This window comes from Lissotriton helveticus, chromosome 4_1, assembly GCF_964261635.1.
Source record: "Lissotriton helveticus chromosome 4_1, aLisHel1.1, whole genome shotgun sequence".
Taxonomy (NCBI): domain Eukaryota; kingdom Metazoa; phylum Chordata; class Amphibia; order Caudata; family Salamandridae; genus Lissotriton; species Lissotriton helveticus.
In genome coordinates, this window is record NC_136063.1 from 745,865,206 (window position 1) to 745,889,785 (window position 24,580).

Genomic DNA, 24,580 nt, shown 5'->3' on the forward strand with positions numbered 1-24,580 from the left:
AGGAGCTGGGTTGCCTCTCAGATTGTACCTGGAACGGACATCCTGGGGTGTCGGTGTTGGTGCTGGGGAGTCCCCTGGAGGTTGGTTATCAGGATAGACCAGGGTAGCCTCAGAATGTTCCGGCCTAGTCTCACCTAGCTGGAGTCTCCTTGGAGTACTACCGGGGTTTGGCACAGAGGTGTTTGGAGTCGCACCACCATTAACAGTGACAGTTGCACCCTCTGGGACATCTGAGGCCAGTGTCAGATCATGCACTCTCTTGAAAAACGAGATATTCCTAGTGACTTCCTCTTCTCCTCGGCGTGCAGTGACCATAGTTTCTCTCCGGCGTGTGACTGTCCAAGGATGGTGTTCAAACGGGAGGAGAAATTTGCTTCCCGGATGTCTGTCTTTGATATATACCAAGTCCTCTTCGCAGATGGCTGATACCTTGGCCTTCCTCCTGTTACTGGATTGGCTCTTCGTGACTGACGATTTTCTTAGAACTCGGGCATCATCGATGGGGAACGGGGTCCAGTCAGGGTGATGTGGGATAGTTTCCTGTACTACTCTCCCTATGCTAGCATGTCCTGGCGCTCTCTTAGTTGTGTCATGGGGTGTCAGTCTGTAGTCCCTCAGGAAGCTGTACATGGCTCTTTCCATTGATGTTTCTTCTGAGTGAGCAATTCGAATTACTTTAATGTCCGCATGAACCGCTCAACCTCCCCATTGGCTTGGGGTCATCTTGGTGTTATCTTTCGATGTTGTGTGCCCCAGGAATGGAGTTAGTCAGCGAATTCTTGTCCTTGAAGCCGTGGTCCATTGTTTGTCCTCACCACTTTAAAGAATCCATGGGTTGCGATGATCTTCTAAATTTTGGCGATGACCTCAGCGGCCGTTTGGCTTCAGACGATCTCTACTTCCGGATATTTTGTGTAGTCATCAATGACGACTAGTGTGTGTCATCCATTTGGGAGATGCCCAAAATCAATGCTCACACTTTCCCACGGTCGCTGTGGGTTGTCATCGGTAATGACCAGGGGTGGTTGTACCGGATTTCCAGAGACTTGGCACCACTGGCAGGCGTTGATTACATGTTCGACCATATTGTCCATTCCTGGGAACCACACATTCGCTCTCAGTTGGCTCTTGGTCTTCACAATGCCCTGATGTCCGCGATGTGCCAGCTGCACTGCCTGTGATGTGATGCTTGATGGAATAACTAGCCTGGGCCCTCTCAAGAGACATCCACCTCTTTCTGTAGACAGTTCTTCTCACACATGTATCAGCGATTCTAGGATTTCTTTGGCTTGGATGTCCTCCGGTTCAGGCTCATCATAACAGGGAGCCAGTCATTGGCTCTGATGGCGGAGATTGCAAGTTGCAGGCATTTGTCCTTTTGTGTTGATTCGACCAGCGAATCTAATCCTGTCGGGAGGGAGCGTGAGTGCTCCGTTACGATCCGTACGTACTCATCTGTGTCTTCACTTCCGCAGTGGTGGCTCGGGATGCCTTGATAGATCATCAGCAGGGTTATATGATCCTGGTTTGTACTCCATTTTGAAGTCGTAGCCTTGCAATTGGAGGATCCACTTCTTGATCCTTGGGGAGGTTTTGAGGCTGAACCCTGAAACAGGGGTAGGAGTGGCTTGTGATCCGTGGAAATGGTTAATGGGTGTCCATAGACATATATGTGAAAATGCTGGCATACCCAGTGATTGGCAATCACCTCGTAATTCAATTTGGGAGTATTGTTGTTTGGTGTCTGCCAGGGAGCGAATACCATATGCTACAGGGGCCCAGTTCTCACTTGCTTGTTGCTGCGTTAGTACTGCTCCCAGTCCAAAGGGGCTGGCATCTACAGCAATGTTGGTGGGCAGCAAAGGGTTGAAATACGACAAAGTGGTCTCTGAAGAGAGTGTTTCTTGGTATTCGTGAATGCTCGGTCTTGTTTGGCTCCCCATTGCCACGTGGTGGTGGATTTCTTTAGTTCCCGGAGGGGACATGTTATATTCATCAGGTCCGGGATGAACCGCCCACAGAAATTCCGAGAAATCTGATCATTCCAGACACATTGGAAGGCGCTGTTGTTTCCTGGATATCTCACAACTTGTCAGGATCTTGGGCCATCCCTTTGTCCGAGAAGGTGTAGCCGAAAAAACAGATCAGTTTCTGCAGAAATTTGCACTTCTCCCGATGAAGCATCAGACCAGACTCACTTATTTATTGAAGGATTTTCCTGAGGCCCTGGTGGTGATCTTCGAGTGATTTTGCATGCACCAGTATATCGTCAATGACGTTAAGGACTCCGGGGAGGCCACTTAGGTATTCCCTTATAGTGTTTTGGAACACTTCAGCGGCACTGGAGATCCCAAAGTTAAGGCGCTTGTACTTCCGCAGGCCGAGAATGTTGTGACATAGCGAGAGTCTGGGTGCAGCGGCAGCTGATGGTATCCCGAGCGTAAATCCACTTTCGAGAACCACAGCGCTCCATTCAGTTCCCCCAGAATGTCATCAATCATGGGGGTGATGTGGCACTCTCGTCTGATGGCGGCGTTTGGGAGGCGCATGTCCACGCAGATGCGTACCTGCCCTGGCTGCTTCGGCTTAATGGCAATTACGATCGGGGACACCCACTGAATGCCTACCTTTTGCCTGAGGTGAAACGCTATGCGTGGATGCCTCAGCACTACTGGCTGAACCGATTGATAAATGTGAAGAGAAACCTCCTTCCGTTTGAGGCACCCTATGCCCTGAAATATGTCTGTGAATTCATCCAGAATTGCTGCGATCTCTTCCTCCTGTACTGCAAAGGCAAACAATATTAACTTAAGCATTCACGTTGTGATGCCACTGACTAGCATCCCATGTCCTTCTTCTGTTACGTAAACAGTGGTGGGTGTGGTTAGATCTTGGTGCCGGATTTCAGTTTTGAAGCATCCAATGAGTGGAATGGGCGTCTTCCGCCCATATGCGAAAGCAAAAATGTTGGCTTCATGTAAGGGGGGGAGGGGGTCTTGGATCCATGGACCGTTACATACTTGCCGCCATGACATCGATTGAAGCTCCCGTGTCGATGGTGGCCTTGACATTCTGGTGATGGATCTGGACTTGGCATTTTGGTAGTTGGTGTCTCTTCTGTGACTGTTGGTCCACTGCCAACATATAGTGCACGGGATATTCTCTGGTGTCGTCGCCCATGTACTCGCTGTCTGGGGCTTCTTCCACCACTTGTACGGACTCCTTAGGGGTTCTCGATGACCTGCAAACTTTCGCAAAGTGATTTATCCTTTAGCAGGCTGTGCATCTTTTCACCTTGGCCGGGCATTTGTTCATCTGATGCGGTGTACCACCGCAGTAGCCGCACTCCCTCTGCTTCTCTTGCGGGCATTTGCTGGAGGAGGGCGTGGTTTGGCTTTAACGCTGTTGGCTTATTCGGTTTTAATGTGATGGTGTAGCGCAGCTTCAATGTGGGATTCTCTAGCCCTTGCCAATTCCTTAGATCGGCCCATGAAGAGAATGTCAGCTAAGGATTTTCCTGATTCTTGGAGTATGTTCTCCCGAAGTTTTGTCGAGTAGCAGCCTTCAGACATCCTTGGAATGCGTCAAGTGATTTGTCTGCTTCCTGCCAGGCTTGCCTAAAGATGAACTGTTCATAGTCTCTGTTTGCCATTGGTTCGAAGTGGGCGTTCAGGGCATTGAGTAGCGTCATGTACGCCTTAGGGGTGGCTTCCACCAGGGTCTTGTATATTTGATGTATGTCCTTTCCCCCTAGCTGGAGTAGTTGCACACGGCGTCAATCTCGTGCAATGCCTGCCCCTTCAAAGGAGAACTGCAGATGGTCAGTCCAATCCTTCCACTTTGGGGCTAGGGACGATGGTGCACCATCAGCCACAAATGGTTCAATGGCTGGGATAGTCACCATCTGGACTCTGATGGCGAGGCGCCTCGTGGCACGAGCGCTGCCTTACTAGAGATGTCTTGCGGCAGCCGCCAGGCCGAGGGAATCTGTCCTCCCCGCTGGGTGGGGATATTCTTCTGACTTGCACCATAGTATGGGTGCAGGTCTGCCCCTCATAGGCAATTGCGCAGGCTGTCGGCTGGTCCTACCTAGCATGCCAAGCCGTGCAGTGGCTGTGCGTCTCTCCGTTGGAGGTCATGGTTGTGCAGTATGTGTGCCCTGCCCTGGAGCCACCTCTGCACTGTTCGGCGCATGTGGGTCTTTTTTACTGGGCAGCCCACCGTGCGTTTAAGCTGAGCACTGTCCTCACCTGGGAAACGGGAGGGGAGTGCACTCCAGGGGCACCGGCAGCACGCACGCTCCACTGGGATTGCCGTTAACGGGGCAGTGTTCAGTGCGGTAGAGCGGAAGTGGCGTGGGTGAACAACCACCGTTGTCACCAGTGTAAAGATGTCACCTGCTGCGAGCGCCCAGCACTGCTGCGTTGCAGGACAAAGACTACACGGAGCCCTTTTGCATTTCATCGTGGTCCTGAATGCTCTCTTCGGGCGATGCCCCTTTATTATGTTAGCCGGTGCATTCCGTCATGCGCCGGCTGGACCAAGTGCAAAACTCAGGCGGGTGACTCAATTTGTCACCCCTGTCGTTGTGTACCAGATAGACATTACAGGGTGCTCAACTTGTGAAATAGTAGGTGCCAGCACACTGGTTAGGAAGCCACTGCAGCTTGAACCACCCATTTCCCCTGCCAGTGCTGCTAATCACAGTGCCTACATAATCACTATTCATCTCACTCCTACAAGTGTGGCATTTCAGACTGTTTCAGGCCCCCAAAACTATAAGAATATCTTGGGTGGCAGGTATCAGTAGTTTTAATGTATATTGAATCTCAAAACAACTTTTGTTCTGCTAATCTCTAAATGACATAAACAGTGCCACCATATGGCAGACTGTCATAAGTGCTGGCTTTGACAATTAAGTGCAGGTGCCGAGCACCAGAAACCACCGGCTCAATTTAAGCACTGTCTCACAGATTAAATACGGTCTGGTAATTCTATTCCCAGTACTTTCAGGTCTGAAAACACTGGACTACCCGTAGCTGCCCAGAGTAGTATTACCTCAGATGGGGGCCAGTGTTTTATAATAAATCTATTTACATCCACTTACAACTGATTAGAAAGTATGAATCACAACAATACTCGACTTTCAAAGCAAAACAGTTTACTTTATACAACACAAGTATGAATTATACTATACTACACAAACTCCCTGTCGTGAGACCCACTGCATCAAGTGAGGCATCATGAAAGTCTTCTCGATGACATTGCACATTCAATCACTTATTTCATCTACAAGTGAACAATACTATAAATGGTCCACTGTTTAGGTATAAGCAATAGGGTGTATTAAAGGGTCAGATACTCAATTTAGGAACAAGTACAGAATGTATAATACCAGTCAGCCTGAGAACAATGTGATCAAAAACCTGTTTTCTTTATACTTATAGTTGGCTTCAGTGCAAATCTCACATTGAAACAACTCAAAAGAGTTAGATCAATATGCTTGAGGTAGCATTCCATTCTACAGGTTTTCAGTTTGTCGGTGACATTAGGGATGTGGACCATCAAATGCAAATCGGTCTTAGCACTGCTCCAAAAAGAGCTCCTCAGCCCCAGAACCCCCTCTTTTTTAGGTCGAGCGTAGCGATAGCGTAGCGATGGACCTTTTGTCAGCGTGTTCGGAGGAATCTGAGACAGTGTACAGGCACGAGCCTCGCTGTCTCAGATTCCTCCTCGAGGGCGCGCACGGCGCCGTGCACATCCCCTGCCTAGGAAGCTCCATCCCGCAAGTAAGCCTCTCGCCACTCGCCTACACACCACCCCCCCACCCACCCACCCACCACCAACCAGTCATCGTGCTATTTTAACACACACACACACACGCATACATACACACGCATACACACACGTGCGCACACACACACACGCGCGCACACATCCCCCTCACACCCCACTCACCAGGTTCTTCTTGCGTGTCCCTCGGAAGCCAGTGGGTCATTCCGGGTAACAGGCGGGGGCCGCGGGGCTCACCACAAGCACGGGAGCCCCGCTAGCTAACATGGAAATCCTCCGGCGGCCACAGGAGCGCCAGCTTCCTGTTTTTGTCCGGCCCCGCCCCCGTCCCAACAAAGCTTGCCTGACTTCCTGTTAAAGCCGGGCTGCGGCGGTGAGTTTGCTTGTTTTGTCTTGCATAAGCAGCGCATGTACTGTCTCTTCCGAGACGTGCTGGACTTCATCTATGCACTACAAACACGCCCACCATTTTGATTGGTTTTTTTTTCTGCTGTTTGGAAATCTCTACTTGTGGGGCATTGGCTTTATTTGTTCCGCCTTTGTTTTTCACTGCTCTACTGGCCTCGTTACATGCCGATCTTTTTGTCTTTAGACTGTTCTTCCTGTATGCATTCACCGGAAGGAGGTCAACCATTGCCAGTACAGGTCGGCATTTTTCTGTATTGCCTTTCTTGCCCGTGTGGTTTCTCCCCACCAGCTCCATGCTGATGTATTTTGCTTTTTTCCACCCGTATCTTGCTTTCGTCCCATCTGCTTTAAAAAGGCCCCTACCTGTGCCCTTGTGTTGCTTCCACTCTTTGTCCCATGTGTTGCTTCCACCCACCACCCGTGCCCCCTGTGTTCCTTCCCCACCCACTTTCCCAAAAATAAGAATGCTTTTGTGCATTTTTGTTTTCGTTTAGGGAGCAATTAAAAACTCAGATCTGTAAAGTAAGCAAAACAGTTGTCACTCTAATAGATTGTTTGTAATTTTCTAGCTATGCAGCACTGTTTGAGGGGACGGATATTTCCCAGACAGATGGATAAATAGAATGTAAGAGCCTCTATCTTGTGCACTAATGTTTGGCAGAGACCGTTCAAAGTTAACTGTCCAACAAAATATCTCCATAAGATCCACATCACTACAACCGCACAGCATCTGCTAGTTCTTGGTCAGTGTCGACCATGGCAGACCCGATTTACAGTTGCAGCAGCAAAACTATGGAACCCTCTACCCCACATGGTTTGGGCCTCCACAGGACCCTTGATATCCGGGAATCCCCCAACACAGTGTTTGGTCATTTCTGGGTGCGGTATTGATGCATCATTATAAAATGGGGAATCATCTTGAAAATCAGAGTGTCTGCATATATTTCCCATGCGCTTTTCAAGTTTTTTAAGGAGACGTATTTCTTCAGGTTTTCAGTGGCAGCAGCTGCAAACAACAAGCATTTGCAATGCAATAGGTCTCGCATTTGTGAGTTTAAGCTATTAGCATTGTAAATGACAACGCCTTTTATTTATGTTTTAAAAACCAAAAACATAAATAAAAGGCATTGTCATTTACAATACCAATATCTCAAATTTGCATAAATGCGAGACCTATTGCATTGCAAATGCTTGTTAGTAGTAGAAAGCGAGACCAAGCTTGTTTGGGACATGTTGAACTTCCTTGGTTAGGTGGCGCACATCCTTCAAGCACAATGGGGCAGATTTACTATTATTTCACGCAGTGCAGTAAGCCACCTTCCTGTTCTGCACTACCTGAAAGGGGAAAGGCAGGAATTTTCTGTATTTAACATGGTGCAACACATTCATTTCCTTTCAATGTGCTGGCTCACAATGTGCTGCCTAGCTTCCATGCAGGCAGGATTGTTTTGTGCACGAAGGGGCACTTTCTTGCATGAAAAAAATCCTCAAAAGCATTTTCCTCTTTCTGTGTGCTGCAGTACGCAGCACACTTAGAAAGAGGAATACAACAAGGAAAACTAAATGTATTTCTCCTTGTCCCCTCCTCTGGGAAGGAGGACCATTCTAATGCATTCCCAGGTTTACCAGTGATGCTAAATGTGGGAATACTCCAAAATCCCTGGGTGGATATGTACTGACACACATGCTTCATCCATGGAACACTTCCCTGAAACAGAGTTACACAAGAAAGCGATTTACGCTGCCTTGTGTTACTCCAGATTTATCAAGCCACTCAGGCCACGCAAGTTGGCCTTTCATGGCTTGATAAATCTCACTTAGGTTTTGCATCTCCTTTTCATGATGAAAGGGTGACACAAAACCATATGAAATTTGTCCCAACATTCTTAACTACCCTGCACCCTTGTCACTTTGATGCCTGACCAGCATCTGTGCTCAAAATGAGTTTTCCCGGGCCAAAAAAACAAGGAACACCAAATTTACAGTGTTGCTGCGCATAGCACATGGTCAGGGAGTCATGGCCAATTCCAGGCCATTACAGGTGCAACTATGAAGGGAGGAAATTACCTCCAGTATGTCAATTTGGGGCCGTATTAGATAAAGTCCCCCAGGGCACTTTGGTATTACAGAAGGGGCCGCAGGCGCGAGTGCAGCCCCTTCTGTAATACCAATAGCGCTGGCGCACATAAAGAACCAGCGCTATCTTCAAGGGGGCATTCCATTATTTGTAAGGGGGCGTGACCCATTGAAATGCTGCAATCCCTTTGCCTCTGTGCAGTGCCGAATTACCTACATGAGTGCAGAGGCAAAGAAGCCCTCTGGAGGCGCACTGACAGTGCACCACCTAAAATGCGTTGCACTGTCAGTGCCCCTCCTGAGAGCAGGCCTCTGCAGGTGATAAAGTGGGTCCTATGGATCCCCAAGATATCCACTCTGCAAGGGGATCGCTATTCCCCATTAAAATTGCAGGCGGGGTTACCTTCTGCACAGTATAAAACAGAGCAGCTTTTTTAAATCAGCTGCTCCATATTTCACGTGAATGTGCTGCCCCAGGGCAGTACAAGTTTGCGGCTGCCCTGGGGTCAGCGCATCCCTCATAATGTTGCGCATTTTCCTTCATTGCACTGAGCACACCTTTCTAAAGGTGTGCCTGGCACAATAAAGGAAATGTGCCCCACGTGCAATATGGCCCCAGAAGTGGCATTACTGCATAGATCTGCTTTCATAGATACAAATGTGACAAGCTGGTCTCATTCAGTTCTGGGAAACATGGTGTTCGAGACAGATGATTTTGACTAACTCAAACCCCACTGGGTATAAACTAGCAATGGCAGCCAGCTGCCATAATGCATGTTCTTGGTCAGTGTTGCTTCCATTTAGGTGGACATGGCACTGAACCACCTAGTCACACCTTCTTAGGTCAACATCCAACTTTCCTCGGAAAATAACCCAACCTTCCATGTGAGCCATTCTCATCGAGGCAAGCACCCGCCCCTTATTAGCACATTCCTTTCTTTTGCTCAAAGTTGCTAATGTTTATCTGTTCCTTTGCATGAGTCTTGGAAGATGTCTTTTTTTTGCATGGGTGCACAAATGTCATATGGTCTATGTGCAGATTTGGCCTGTGTGTATGAAGTTTTTCATGTTCTTAAAAATACATGTTTTGCTGTGCATGCCAACATGGGTGTATGTCGTCTGTTTGTGCAATGGGTATCTAAATGCCATGTACGTTGGTAGGCAGTATACAAGAGACAGACCTATTGTCTTTTCTAATGCTTGTTTATCAAGCTAGGTGGAAGGAAAGGCTGAGAAGGTCATGTTTGTATTCTACTCAGCCTTACAGGCTGTCAAAAATTCTGACAGAGAACAGTTAGGTATAATTTGAACACATATACAGCACCTATATGGAACCATGAGTTAAAGAAATAGTCTGCATTTTAAGTACAAACTAATATTGTGAGGGGCATGTACATGTAAAAATGAATATTTTTACAGTAAGAAAGTTACATTCAATTGAAAGTATTATGTACATTTTGAAGATACTATCATATGTCTCACTTCCACATCGTTCAATGTCCTCAAGAGTTCCAGCGTTATCTAAATCCAGGGCTGTAGGATGTCTTAAGTGTATTTCTTTGAAACTAGATTTACAGGTCAAATTCAATTTATTTTCAAGGGCCCTCTGGGTTTATAGTCTAACTCAGGAGTCAGGCCTCTGCGCTGTGGATTTCCTGGAACAAACGCAGGATGCTTCTCAAGTGCACCTGTCGCTTAGACTAAAATCTCTTCCAAGTTTCAAACCAAAGATTATAACAAAACTATTGCCATACGTCAAATTCTTAGCCTTGCTTTCACTAAAATGGCACGCCATAGCACCTTAATGGGATATGGCAAAAGCAGAAAAGAAATGTTGTAAGGAATGCAAAGTGAATAGTATATGCAGGGATGTACAATTGTGTCCAAAGGAGAAGATCTTCTTGAGGTAACATACTAGCCACTTGTTTAGAGAATGCTAAAACAAATGACACGTTCAAGATAATAAGTACACGTGGATGTGCACCGCCTGTGCTTCTGAAACCAACTCGCACGGTGAGCCCAATTGATGAGATTCAGGGCCGGACTGGGAACCACAACCGGCCCTGGCAAAGTGTTCGGCCGTCCACCCCCCCCCCCCCCCCCCGGAGGGTTGTGGGTGCCGCCGAGCTCTTTGCTAGGGCCGGTATTTGGCCGATTTTGTTGCAGGGCCCATTCTGTAAAAACGGCCCTGTAACAAAAATGGCCCCCAGGGGCCCCAAACCGGCCACCCACCCGTGCAGCGCACTGGGGGATTGCCCGGTGCCCGCTACGGCCAGTCCGAGCATGATGAGATTCAGATATATTTTTTTGTCAATGGAATAAGAAAATCCAGGAGGCCATTTCGAGAGAGTTGTGCTGTCGGTACAGTGTCACCAGGGCCCAGAGAGCAGTCTGCTCAGCACAGGCTGCTGTTATTTTACGAGAAGATCCAACGATTTCTCATTTGAATTTTTTTGTAATGAACAACTGCCTTTGTTCACTTTCCTGGTGGCGAACAAGAGACTAACAAGCCCCACGCAGACAGCAGAGCAGCGAGACTTCGGAGGCTGTAACCAACGCCTGGGCATTCACTGCTCGCACTCCCCTTCTGTTTTGTGATTGAATGTCCTCATACATCCAAGTGGGTTGAAGTTCTGCTAGCACATGTGAGTAAAGTTGTCCTTCCTGGCTGGCAGTGATCCCCCCCACCCCCTCAGTAGGTGCGTCACTCTTCTTTTTTTTTATTATAAACTTTATTTTTCCGTTTACATGTTATAGCGACAAAAAAACACAAACTGGCATCAAATCATTGTATGCAGGCAAATCTATGACATCATTAATGGCATATAGGACAACAGGTAGCATCAGGGAGGGAAACTACTATGGGAAATAAAAAATTATTTGCAAACATAGCACCGTGAGGAAGGAACCTGGCATGACACTGAGTCTCACTGCGGACATTACTGGGGCCAACCCTCTCGCTCCCCGTCGGGCCCAGACCCAATGGCTAGATTTAACCCACTCTCCTCACTGTCAGTTGTATCCTGTGGGGAGGGCTACCCTTCTGCTAATCCAGAAGTACACATAACCCGCCAAGCCATTAGGTCGTCTTGTAGCTTCTCATCTCTTCGAGTGAGTTGCATCTGAGCTTCCTCGGCTAGGGACCACTCACGGACATCTTTAAGCCAGATGGGCACTTTCGAGGCTTTCTGTCCAATCCAAGTTATTGCCAGCCTGCACCTGGCTAGAATCAGCATTCATTGTTTCTTTTTCTTGGGTTTCCGGACTAATGCAAGTAAACAATACAAGGGTTCGGGCGCCATCTGAAGGCCTGTGGCTGCAACTATCCGTCCCACCACCCCACCCAAAACTGCCTGACCAGTGGACAGTCCCAGGCCAAGTGTAAAAAGCCTGCTTTCTCGGAGGCACATTTAGGACATCAATCTCCCCTGTGAGATACTTTTCAGGGATACTGGGGTTAGGTAGGTATGGTATAAAAAGTTGAAGTGCGTCAGCTTAAACCTGACGTTGCATGAGACTGTGCGTGTGAGGAAGCCTACGCATGCCCATTGTTTCTTTTCCAGCTGGGTGGCGAGATCTGTCTCCCAGGCAGCCCGAGACGGCGGTACCAGGGGGGTGGAATCCTGTTTCATGGCTTTATACAGGAGAGAGACCAATTTACGACCCTTACCGCATGAAAGTAGGATATCCAGGGTGTGAGTCAGTGGTGGAATGTCCAGGTACTAGGGCCAGGTGACTTTCACCACATCCTGAAGTCCCCGGAAGTGTAGGAATTGTCCCTGTCCAAGGCCAAAGGTCTCTTCCGCCTGCTTATAAGTAAGGAAGGTCTCATTGGGGTAAAGGTTAGACAGAACTTCGCACCCACCCTCCCTCCAAGATTGAAAGGACATATATTGCCCCATGTCGATGAAGGGGGCCAGTATCCAGATCGGGAGCTCCCTGTGAAAGGGTGCCCTCTGTAAGACCTTCTCAACGGATCACTGCCATATACCGGCAGTGTATCACACAATATAGGGAAGAGACATGTCCGACCCCCTACCCTGCATCAGTGCTACCTGCAGCATATGGGGGTCAACCCCTACCAGAGAGAAGGCATATCTCCCAATTGTCTGTATCTGTAAGCCAACGCGCCGCATGTTGTAAATGGGCCACGTAGTAATATAGGTCAAAGCGTGGAGCTTCCAGGCCCACCTCCTCGTAGCTGCAGATAATAGTGTTAAGAGCTACCCTACTGCGCCGTCCCGCCCATAGCAGGGACTTAAGTAATGTGTTTTTAGTTCTGAAATCTCGAGGAGGCAGCGGACATAGTGAGTTCTGGAGCACATGTAAAGTTCTAGGGAGCATCACCATCTTAGCGATGGCCAGCCTACCCATCAATGAAAGAGTATTCCAAAAGGACACCGACTGCTGTAAGGACGCGATTATGCGATTTACGTTACGGGCTAGCACCTGCATGTCCGTCGGGTCCACCTGTATCCCAAGTTAACAGAACCCTACCTGTTCCCAGTGCAGCCGAGGTCTGGCAGGTCCCCCAGGGGCACCGAGGCCAGGCACTCCCAAGGAAAAATTAGTGACTTACTGCGGTTAAGTCATAATCCAGAGGCCTCCCAAACCTTTCTAAGTGGTGCAGCAATACCGGAAGTGCGTCCCGGGGAAAAGCCAAATAAAACAGGACGTTGTCAGCATACAGGGAAATAACATTACTCGTGACACCCACTCTAATTCCCCACTGTTCCATGCCAGTCAGAACCTGGACAGCAAAGGGCTCTATGGCTAGGGCGAATAATAACGGTGAGCGGGGACACCCCTGGCATGTACCCCGTCCCAGTCACCACTCTTCTGAATTTGCGTGCCCCAGTCTCACCCTAGCATGGGGGGCTGTATACAAAATGAGAATTCATCTACAAAAGTTGGGACCCAACCCCACAGCACATAGGACCTCCAGAAGGTAATCCCAATCCACTGTGTCGAATGCCTTGGTGAGGTCAATGGACACCAACACCATCTGCTCCTCCCGACCCTGCACCTCGTGTAGAATGTGATTCAGCCGCTGCAGATTCATTGCCGTGTTACGTCCCGGTATGAACCCGCACGGATCCTCGTGGACTAAGTGGGTCATACATGGCGCTAAGTGAGAGGCCAAGATATTGAACAAGATCTTAACATCCGTGTTGAATATCGTGATTGGTTCATACGATGAAGGATCATGGGCATCCCCCCCTGGGCTTCAGTATCATGCATATTTCCCCCAGTGTCATGCCTAGTGGGAGAACTCCGTGGTCAAATGCCTTGAGATAAACCTGCAACAGGGAAGTGTACCCGTGAATGCTTGATAGAACTCTGGAGGGAACCCACCACTACACGGGGACTTGGCTCTGGGTATGTGCTGCAGGGCGTACCATACCTCGCCCAGTGTTAGGGGTTCGTCAAGGTCCTTCTGTGCTAGCTTGGTGATAGACTGAAGGGTCATATCCTGAAGGTAAGGACAATAGGATGCCTCACAGATGGCGGGGTCCGCGGTTTACACCAACTGGAGATGAGATTTAAGGACCCACAGCAGTCCCACCTCAGAGTGGACTAGGCCCCCCGTGGACTCCCGCAAAGCCACAATTGGATCTGGAGCTCGTTCCCACCGGAGAATCCAGGCCAGAAGGCGGCCCGATATATCTCCTTCCCTATGAAGACGTTGCCTGTACTGTGTGAGGGTTTATTTATCCAGCCTGTCCAAAATGGCATGGATGCATGTCTGGATGTCATGTTCCCCCTCCCTCTCCATAGTGTCAGGGGCCTCAGAGGTCTGTACCTCCAAGAGGTGGCGTTCCTCCTACTGCAACTCTTGTTGGAGTTGCTTCCGAACTCCGTATGTGAGGCTCATGCACGCCCCTCTCACCAACGCTTTCAGGGCGTCCCATTTTGTGGCCAGTGATAGGTCCATCACGCCCCAGTTTAGGTCAACGTAGTCAGTTATGGCAGTTTCTAGGTGATGCTTCCCCACCTGGTCCTCGAGAATCCCTGCCGGCAACCTCCAAGTCCGTGGGCAACATATCGGGCCTCCCCAATGTACCACACATGCCACAGGGGAGTAATCAGATAGGAATCACGCTTGATGAGTCACCTCAAAGGACATAGTGGCATCCGCATTTGCGAGTAAGACCCTATCCAAGGGATTATGTGTATTATGAGTGGAGGGAAAACAGGTCTACACCTTCTTAGTTGGGTGCCTCTTGCACCATATATCCTGTGCTCCTATATTCCCCATGACCTCCCGAAGTTTCGCTGTCATCTGTGGTTTTGTGCCAGCGCAGGGTGGGAACCTGTCAAGAACGGGGTCTAGGACACAATTAAATTCCCCCTTCCAAAGTAGTGGAACCTCCAGCTCCGAGACCAGGACCTCCTGCAGGGACTGAAAAAAGTCTGGGTCATCCATGTTTGGGGCATTGGTATTCATTATGCCCACATCCCTACAATCCAGTTTAGCTCTAAGGAGCAGATACTGCCCATGGATGTCAGCTTCCACATACTGGGTGGCAAATGGGACCCCAGGAGCCACCAGCATTAGGACCCCCCTGGCATATGTAGAAAATGAAGAGTGGAAAACCTGTCCCCGCCATTTTCCCCCCAATTTCTGAGCCCCGTTGTCTGTGAGGTGAGTTTCTTGGAGGCATGCTATCGAAATCTGATGTCTGTGGAGGGAGGACAGGACCCTGTATCTCATGGTGCATATACCCAGCCCCCTCACATTCCTGCTCAGGAATTTATACCCCATGTATGGTAAAGTGACCAATCCCTTTGTGCTCCGCGTCCCGTGTAGCCACACCAGCCCTGTGCCCTAAATGCGATACATACAATGCCTAAAAAGAACCAACATCCTCCCCTTAGGCACTCCCTGCCCCCTTTCACAAGCCATTTACTGACAACAACAAAATATGCAGAAATGCCCTACCCATGCTGGTGCCAGGACGTGCACAGCCAACCCATGAGCCCAAATGGGGCCGCACTACCCTACAAAAAAAGAAGAACCCCCTTCCCCAAAATCCAACTCCAGACTCAGACCAGCAGCCTCATGGTATAATTCAATGTCTCGGACTTCCCGAGTCTGTACCCGGGGAACCCCCATGTCAGAGTGACTTACAAACCCCACCAAAGGCGTACAATGGCAGCAAAATTTCTGTGAGTAAGGCACCCAAAGCTCTGTGAGGAAAGAATCGATAGGCTTCTAAGGACCGGCCCCCTCCAACCCAGCAATGGGAAGAGAGAAAAAAGGATATCAATTTCAGGACGGTGATGTAGCGGGTGTAGATGGGTCCATGACCGTTTCTGGAATCACATGGGTGGTGGACAGGAGAGTCTCTGGCACCAGGTTCTCCTCAGAAGTCCCCGCCACAGTCCCCAGGGGAGGGTCATCGGAGTCCGATGACTCAACTCGTAGGGCGGCATCATCTCCCACATGATCCGCTGTCACGCCACTGGAGTGTCGGCTACGGCCAGGTCCCTGCAGTTTCAAGGAGGTCTGGTCCCCCAGGTTCACCGGGATCCCCTTTGCTCGCACTGATCTTCAGCCATTCCCATGCCTCTTCTGGAGATTCAAAAAAATTGGCATTTCTATTTGTGAGCACCTTGAGTTTCGCAGGGTATAGTAGCATGTACTGTAGGTGTTGTTCACGCAGCTTCTGCTTGATGCCAAGAAAAGATTTCCGTTGTTCCTGCACCTGCCGGGTGTAATGCGGATAAACGGATACCGTGGCATTGTCGAAAGTGAGGTCAGGCGCTTCCCGCGCTGCCTTCAGGATACTGTACCTGTCTCGATAGTCAGGATTTTAGCAATGAGGGCCCTGGGAGGAACCCCCGGACTCGGCGGTGGAACCAGCGCCATGTGGGCCCTTTCTACCACAAAGACCCCTGACATACCTGTGGAGCATAGCTTAGTATGTATCCTATTCTCCAGGAAGCTCTCCGTATTACACTGCTCCGAGCGCTCCGGAATGCCCAGGACCCTGATGTTACTTTGGCGTGCCCATTCCCTACGCCTCCTCCGCGCGTTATTCCAGCGCTCTGGTAGCGTTGGTGAGCTGAGTAACCTGCTGCTTTTGGGTGGCCATCTCCCCCTGGAGCTGGATGATATCACCCTCTGCTGTGGAGACCTTACCCGCCACCTTCCGCAGATCCGCCCTCAGTAAATTTACATCACTAGAGACAGTCTCAATCTGTTTTTCCAGGGCGGTGCGGGACCCCTGTATCACCTCTAGGAGCTCGGCTCGAGACGACTCATTGGGGGTATCTCCCTCACCCTCTGGGCCCGTCTGACGTGTGATTCACTGCGTGGCTAGGCGTTGTGTAGTGTACTGTGTGATGGTGTTGAGGTTGGAGGCATTCAGCAGCTTGCCCATGAAGGAGGCCTCAGTGGAACGCCAGGCGTCTGCAAGTGTAGCAATCTGCAAACTCAATGTCCCTCCAGAAGGCGAACAACAGCGGACTTACGTCCCTCTTCAGATGCCACCAGGAGCAATGTGGGCCAGGTAAAGGGCGAGAGGGCCCATGTCTCCATCCAGCGAAACTGGGGAGCCCAAGTCCGCCACTCCCCAATGAAGGAGCCGAGCGAGCGTCCAACAGTGACCCCAAGGCTACTCCCCCCAAAGTTGATGCTAGTGCGAGAAATCCTGACCTGTCAGCCACCAGTGAGGACCCCACAGCACTCCTGGGCCCCAGAAGTGTCTCCGAGGTCATATCCAGACAGGCAGTCTATGAGGGTCTCCAAGAGGGGTCGGGCCTCTTGTGAGCACCAAGCAGCGCAGTGCAGGCAGAAGAGAGGAGAGAAAGGCCTGGGTGGGTGGCCTCCCACACCAGGCAGGACCAAGGAACCAGCACCCAGGCAGCCACCGCCCAGGAGAACACCAGCCCGGTAGCGGCAGCCCGCTCCAAAGAGTCAGAGGGCCCCGTGCCAGCAGGATCCAAGATGGCACCAAAGAGGGAGGCGAAGCAGCAAAACGCGCCATACCTCAAAGGCGCTGATCCACCAGCCCGGTATACACATATGATATCCAAACTGGTATTATTCAAAGACAATTATAAATGATATGTAAACAACATTATCAGAAGGAAGTGAGGAGACTCTTTCTTGGTTATTACATGTGCTCATGGCATCATTTTATATAGTAATATAACGAAAAGGAAGGAAAACAAAGTAATTGGCAGTTGTGACAGCACTGCACTTAAGCAATTAAAACAATGGATGACAACCCAAATTGTATTTGGTGCTAGGTGTGCGTGGGTGAAGAACACGGTAGCGGTGCAAGTGACAATGTGATCAGCGAGGACGGCGCAAAGTGACTGGTGCAGGGATATATACAGTGATTAAACGACGATAAATGATTTCAGGTGACTTGACGAGTACATTTCTATTTGTATGTTTGTGAATCACTTTGTATGAAGCGCCTGTGATTGCGCTGAACGGTCGACGGCGTTTCGATCCACTTGAATCGGGATCTTCTTCAGGACTGGGTTGGTCTCCTCACTTCCTTCTGATAATGTTGTTTACATATCATTTATAATTGTCTTTGAATAAAACCAGTTGGGATATCATATGTGTATATCATACTACCTACCCCAATCCCAACACGGTTGACGGGTGTATGCTCCTATTGTACATACAAGATCCACCAGCCCAGCGGAGTCGACCACAGTCTCCCAGGCTCAGGAGACTTCCCACTGACCCAGCAGGTCAGTGGGAAGCACACGGCCACCCGAAGCAGCCGCCGATGAACACCATAGTTCCAATGCCGGTGAGGGAGAGGGGGCGCAGTCCCGCAGCGCACTCCAGGGTCTCCCAGCAACAGCGGACACCTTGCGGCCGACGCAGGGGCCCCCCCGGGGGATCATCTCACCCTCTAGGGCTCAGCAGAGAAGGCTGACATCAGGAAACATCAAGCGCCCCCCCCAATGGCAGAGGGCGCCTCTACGGAGCCGCAGGAGTCATAGGGTGAGCGGTGAGGGAATCGCCACCCCCGAGGCCCATGGAAGGCTCAGGACAATGTAGGCCTCATCCCCGGCCTCATGTGATTTTGGCCGGCTGGGCCGACGGGCATTGATTCTGGGCACCCTCTCTGACCCGATCTCTCCCATTATGTCCCTGCAGCGTGCAGCGGTCCAGCCACACAAAAGGAGCTGCCGTAGGCGTGGGTAGACAGGATAGTTCAGGATTTAGGTGGCTGCCTGGTCACGTCCTGTTGGCCATATTGCTTGGCCACGCCCCCAGGTGTGTCACTGTTAATGAAACAACCCACCTGTCTGGAATGCGCCTGTTACATAGAAAAATGCCATGCAGCCATGTAGGACTTTCAGTTGGGTGGGTCCTTAAAAACTGAGGGACAGATTTACAAAAGAGTGGATCAGAGTGGAACACAAGTCTTTGGCTGCGCCACACTGAGTCATTTTCAAAGCACAGGGATGCGACATAATTAGAACAACATGTTGCATCTCTGTGCTTCCCCGTGCGCTGGTGAACTTGCACTATGGTGCAAGGCTGACTGTGTCCTGGAGAGATTGTTTTGTTCAGGAAGGGTTCCCTTCCTGCACAAAAACAATCTGCAATGCTGCATTAGCACACATCGAAGTTGAAAAATGGCACTGTTTCAATGATTGTTTATGTGCTGGAAGGGAACCCTTCCAGTACATAAACAATCATTAGAGGGGATTCAGCACAAATTGAAAGAGGAAAAGAAAACAATGCATTTCCAGATTTATGATTCCTTGTAAATCTGGAAATGTGTCTGGTTCCATGGGTGTTGCTTGGGAACACCCACAGCAACACCCATGGAACACCCCTTTCAGGCAAAGTGCTGTGTGTAAAGGGGCCATATTTACAAGGACAGGAAAAGTCACGCAGGGTGGCTTTTCCTGTCCTTGTAAATATGGAGCAGTAACATGCGCCACTGGTAAGTTACATAAAGTGACGAACCGGTGGCGCAAGGGGCTTGTAAATCTGCCCCCGACTTTCAAGCGGTTCCCTGGCAGATCCTATATTTATGTCCTTAACTTTAACAGTCAACATTTCTCCACTATGGTTGTAAAAACACTTAAATGAATTCATGTTATTAATCCAATCCCTGTTTTTATTTCACTATTACTTTATTTTGCATAACTTAATAGTACTTGTGTTTGTCAGATATTGCAATTCTGATTTTGTTTTATTTTATGTAACATACAGCTGTTGTATAGCGCTTACTGTGAACAGTATCGTCACTGGTTGTATGGATGAGTTGAGGCTAGGGGGTGGGTATTCAAGATTGGGCATGATTAAGAGCTCTAGAGCAGAGGATGAAGAGAGTGCGAGGAGAGTTCCTCACAGGGATTGTGCAAATCCAGTTCTTGTCCTCTATGCAGAGCGCCCAGTGCAATTTCCTCATATGTACAAATTGGAATAGTGGGGAAGTGTATGACAGAAGTACACAGCTGCTGAAATGCTGAGCACGCCAAAAGAAAAGAAAATGAAGTTTTAAAGATAAGAGGGCGAACGGTGAGTGTGAAGTGCTATTTAAGTGAAGGAGATGAAATGAAGTATGTGCAAAAGTAGAGAACAAAAAGACAGATGTGAAAACGAGATTAAAACGTGTTTGTATAATGCTTATTTATGTACATCCTGTAAGAGAAACGCTAATACAACATTTTAAATCATGAATATACGTTCTGTTAAACATATGTGAGTGTTGCTTTATGTATGTTAAAACTACCCATAGCATTGTATTGTTATGTTATGTTGTTAAGTTACTTTCGGCCACATGCATCAATGTTGCCGTTTGCGATTTCTTAATTGCGAAAATTAAGGAATCGCCATTAAGAAATCGCAAACGGCTATGCATTAAAAATTCGCACATTTTTTTGCGATTCCTTATTTTTCCTTAATTGCGATTCACAATTTCCCTCCCCATTGATTCCTATGGGCTTAGAGGCCCATAGGAATGAATGGGAAGCCATTCTCATTTTGCGATTCGCAAATATGGAATCGCAAAATGAGAATGCTGTTTCAAGGGTGCCAGGGGGTGTTCAAAGTATCCCCCCTGCACCCCTGAAATGTACCTTTAATTACATTTTTCACACCCACAAGCCCTGTGTGTAAAATGAAACTTTCAAAAATGCACTTTTGTGCATTTTTGAAAGTTTTCGCAAATTACCATGAAGGTTAACTTCATGATAATTTACCTCTTCCAATTTGCGAATTCGCGATTTTTTTTTTCATGCATTGCATTTAAGAAATCACAAATTGCGATTTCTTAAATGCAATCGCAATTTAAGAAATCGCAACATAATTGCGATTCCTTAAATTGCGAAAAAAGTAAAAAACATGATGCATCCCAAAAATAGAAATTGCATTCGCAAACGGCCGAATTTTGCGATTCGCACCGTTTGCGAATGCAATTCCCTTTGATGCATGTGGGCATTAGTCTTGTAAAGCGCTCAGCTGCCCCAGCAAAGAGGCGTCCCGGCGCTGTTTCCAGCTTAAGGACAGAAGTAGGGGATCGGCATGGCAGGCATACAGCGAGGTTTAATTAGGGGGAATTAAGTATGTTTTAATTGCTTTCCTGAACTCTAGCAGGCCTTCCACTTCACGAATGTGCGCTGGTAGAGCATTCCATAGTTTTTCTGCTAGGAAGCAGAAAGAACGTCCGCCCGCTCTGCTTCGTTTGATCCGGGGTATTTTGACCAAATTTTGACCAGCCGAGCGTAATGCACGAGTAGGAACATACATGTTCAGCAGAGTGGCAAGCATTTTGGGGGTAGCAAATTTTAGAATTTTAAACACGATGCAAAGGGACTTAAACTGTATCCGCTGAGCTACCGGGAGCCAATGAAGCCTCCGGATGGTGGCAGAGATGGAGCTAAACCGGGGAAGGCCCACTAAGGCTCTGGCCGCCGCATTTTGAATGCATTGCATACGGGCAGTTTCCGCTTGATTCACACCTAACAGCAGGGAACAGGCATAGTCCAGTCTAGACAGGACCGTGGACTGGACGATTAACTGCCTCGTGGCAGGATAAAAAAAATGCAAGACTGGTTTCAGGCTGCGCAGTATGCCAAAACATGTGGCAGCAATTTTTTTCGTGTGAGTACAGAAGCTGAGAGATGAGTCTAACCAGACCCCCACCTTTTTAATTTCTGTCCTAGGTGTAGGGGCTTTACCCAAAGTAGTTGGCCACCAATGATCTCCCCATAGGTGAGTGTTCTTTCCAACCAGTAGCACCTCTGTCTTAGTAGCATTCAATTGTAGACAGTTGGAAGTCATCCATTCTGCCACTGCAGCCAAGCCAGCTTTGAATCTAACAGGATCAGGGGTACTACCTTCCGTAAGGGTGACCACTAGCTGTGTATTGTCAGCATATGAGACGATGATAAAGTCCCATTTTTTGGTGACCGCAGCTAGTGGTCGGACGTAGAGGTTGAACAAGGTGGGGCTCAGAGCCGAGCCCTGAGGGACACCCTGTTCGATGGCATGTGCCCTGGAGAGAAAGGGAGGGGTAGAAACCCAGAATGATCTCTTGGTCAAAAAGAATCTGAACCAGTCAAGAGCCATGTCCGTGATCCCTGCCTCTTCAAGCCGGTGGAGCAAAATCTGATGGGAAACGGTGTCAAAGGCGGCACTCAGGTCCAATAGGATCAGTGCCGCCGTTTGACCGAGATCAAGAGTGGAACGGAGGTGCTCCGTCATAGCCAAGAGAGCCGTCTCTGTACTATGACCAGCGTGTTTTGTCCAGAATATTATTGGCGTTCAACACGTTGATAAGGATAGAATTGACATGGGACTCAGCAATCTTTGCAGCCCAGCGAAGAAGGGAGATAGGTCTAAAGCTTTCAGGCTTCAGAGGGTCTAAGGTAGGTTTTTTTTAATATCGGAGAGACCTATGCCTGCTTCCATTTAGCTGGAACAATGGCAGATGAAAAAGAGGCATTGACAAGGTTATGTAGCGGGGCAAGGCAACACAAAGAGGAGTCTCTGAACTGGGCAGGCTTGAGAGGATCGGCCGGAGAACCGGACTTAATATGCATGGTTAGTTTGTTAAAGTCATCCCAAGAGATTTCAGGAATAGCCGACAATTGGGCGGCGGGGCTAAGCCTCCTAGAGGAATTGGAGCCAGACATATTCAAAGGGGCGAAAGATTGATATATGCCAGGAATTTTCTCGACAAAAAAGGAAGCCAGTTCCTCACATTGAGCTGCAGATGCAGGAATAAGTTTTGGAGATTTTTTGCTGCTAAGCTCTTTAAGAATTTTAAAAATGACTTTGGCGGGGTTAGAGCTTAGTTTTATTTCAGAGGCATAGTACTCCGCCCGAGTCCTACATATAGCTCTATGGTATGCTTTGAGCTCCGTTAAATAGTGGGCTTTTTCCGCAGAGGAATAGTCTTTCCTCCACTCACGTTCGTGCCTTTTACAGGTCTTTTTCAGGGTCGCCAAGGTGTCATTGTAAAGGGAGAACAGATTACGCAAGCACTCTCTAAGTAGCTAGTATTTTAGAAGATAGTTATCATCATTCTCAAATCCTGACATAAGTAAGGCAAATAATTTCAATACTAGTCATTTTTAGCTATTGTGCAGGTAAAGTTCATTTGTGGATTGTGGATTTCAAAATATGGATCCAAATCAGATGTTTGTATTCCAAATTCTTTATTTCATAAACATTAATAACATTTCCAGCATACACCGCCGACACGTGTTTCGTCTTTAGAAGACTTTTTCAAGGCGAACGAGAATTCTTGTGCAATGTTCTAATAGGACGAATCCTGTCTCGCAGCAAATGTGTTGGAGGAATCGATGGTCACATATTGCATATGATTCTTGATAAATTTAGATGTCTTGCTGCGTGGAGGTTAGTTCCTTTTTCTATAGTCTGTAGATGAACCGTGATAAGTCTTATGCAAAACGCCGTCCGCGAGGAACCTCCACTGCTGGCAGGTGTCATTGTACCAGGGATTGGCGTCCTGAGTGCGCCCTATGACCCAAGTGGCCGGTATAAGTGCATCAAGTGCCCGGGTGAGCCATGCACAGAAAGAGTCATATCCTATCTCAACATTATTCACAGAGCAAACGCTATAATGCTCCATGTTTTGCATTGTATATTTTCCTGTAATTCAGCCTTGTTTGCAAACCCTGGGAAGGGAAGTGGGACTTTGAGATGAATGGAAAGAAATTAGCAGTATTGTGTGTATGAATGATATCTTCCCTTCAAAGCAACTCTTTGCTTCTATGAGGGGAAGATCCTGACACCAGCACATTAGATCAGTTTCTGTCATATTCTGTCATCATACATGGACTAATACTGAGACAAATTGTACTGACCGTTTCTTGTTAGAGCCCTGGTCAGGAGAAATTACATCTGTTGTCTGATCTTTTGCTTTGATTTTTTTTATTTAAAATACTAGCTTACTTGGGCCTAATTTTTTAATTTTCTCAAATCACGATAGAAATACCAACATTCCATAGACCCATAACTACCCCAAGTTTATACAGTTCCACCCTAAGAAGTCCACAAAAATCATAAATGGGCTTACTGGGATCTGCAAAGTCCTCTGCAGCGGCGCTAGTGGTCGGCACCGGCGGACCAGCTTGCCCCGGATCCTCTGAATCACCCCACTTATTGCCCTTGGGTGCTGATGAAAGAAATTAAGATGATAAATAGATTAGTGATTCTGTTAAAAATCTCTACAAAATGTTTTATGAAAAGAAAATGCAGTCACTAAACAGATCACCTATAGTACTACTAGTTTTGACTCGAGTCTATCGACTGTTGTTAAATCCATACTCCAAATCTTGTTAACAAAAAAAAACTACATTCAATTCTAAGAGCGAGCAAGATGGAGACCGCGTAGTGGTCGGTTGCAGCACTGACGGATAAGGCCTGGATTTGAAAAAAAGTTAAACCCCCCATCGATACGATTAATGTAGCAGACCGGCGTTTTTGACAAAATCAAGTAAAAGACTTATGTGTGAGGGGAGGACTTACCGTTTGTTCTGGTCAAACTCCGTGAGACTTGCGAGGCTTGTGCTGTTGTTGGAGCGATCATTTGGCAGGCTTCTGACTCACTGGTATCAGCGGAGTCAACGGAGCGGAGGAGAAATGACTCCGAAACCAGCGGCAGGAGCAACATCGAAAGCAGCGGAGGCAGCGGCTCGTAAGCTGAGAGGAGAGGCAGCTATGGGCTTTGCCACTGCGGAGCCAGGTGTGCCAGAGTAGAGCAGGAGAGAAACGCCACAGAAGCTGCGGACACCACCCCCGGACCCGCTGAGGAAAGGGAGAGGCGGTGCTATGGCTAAG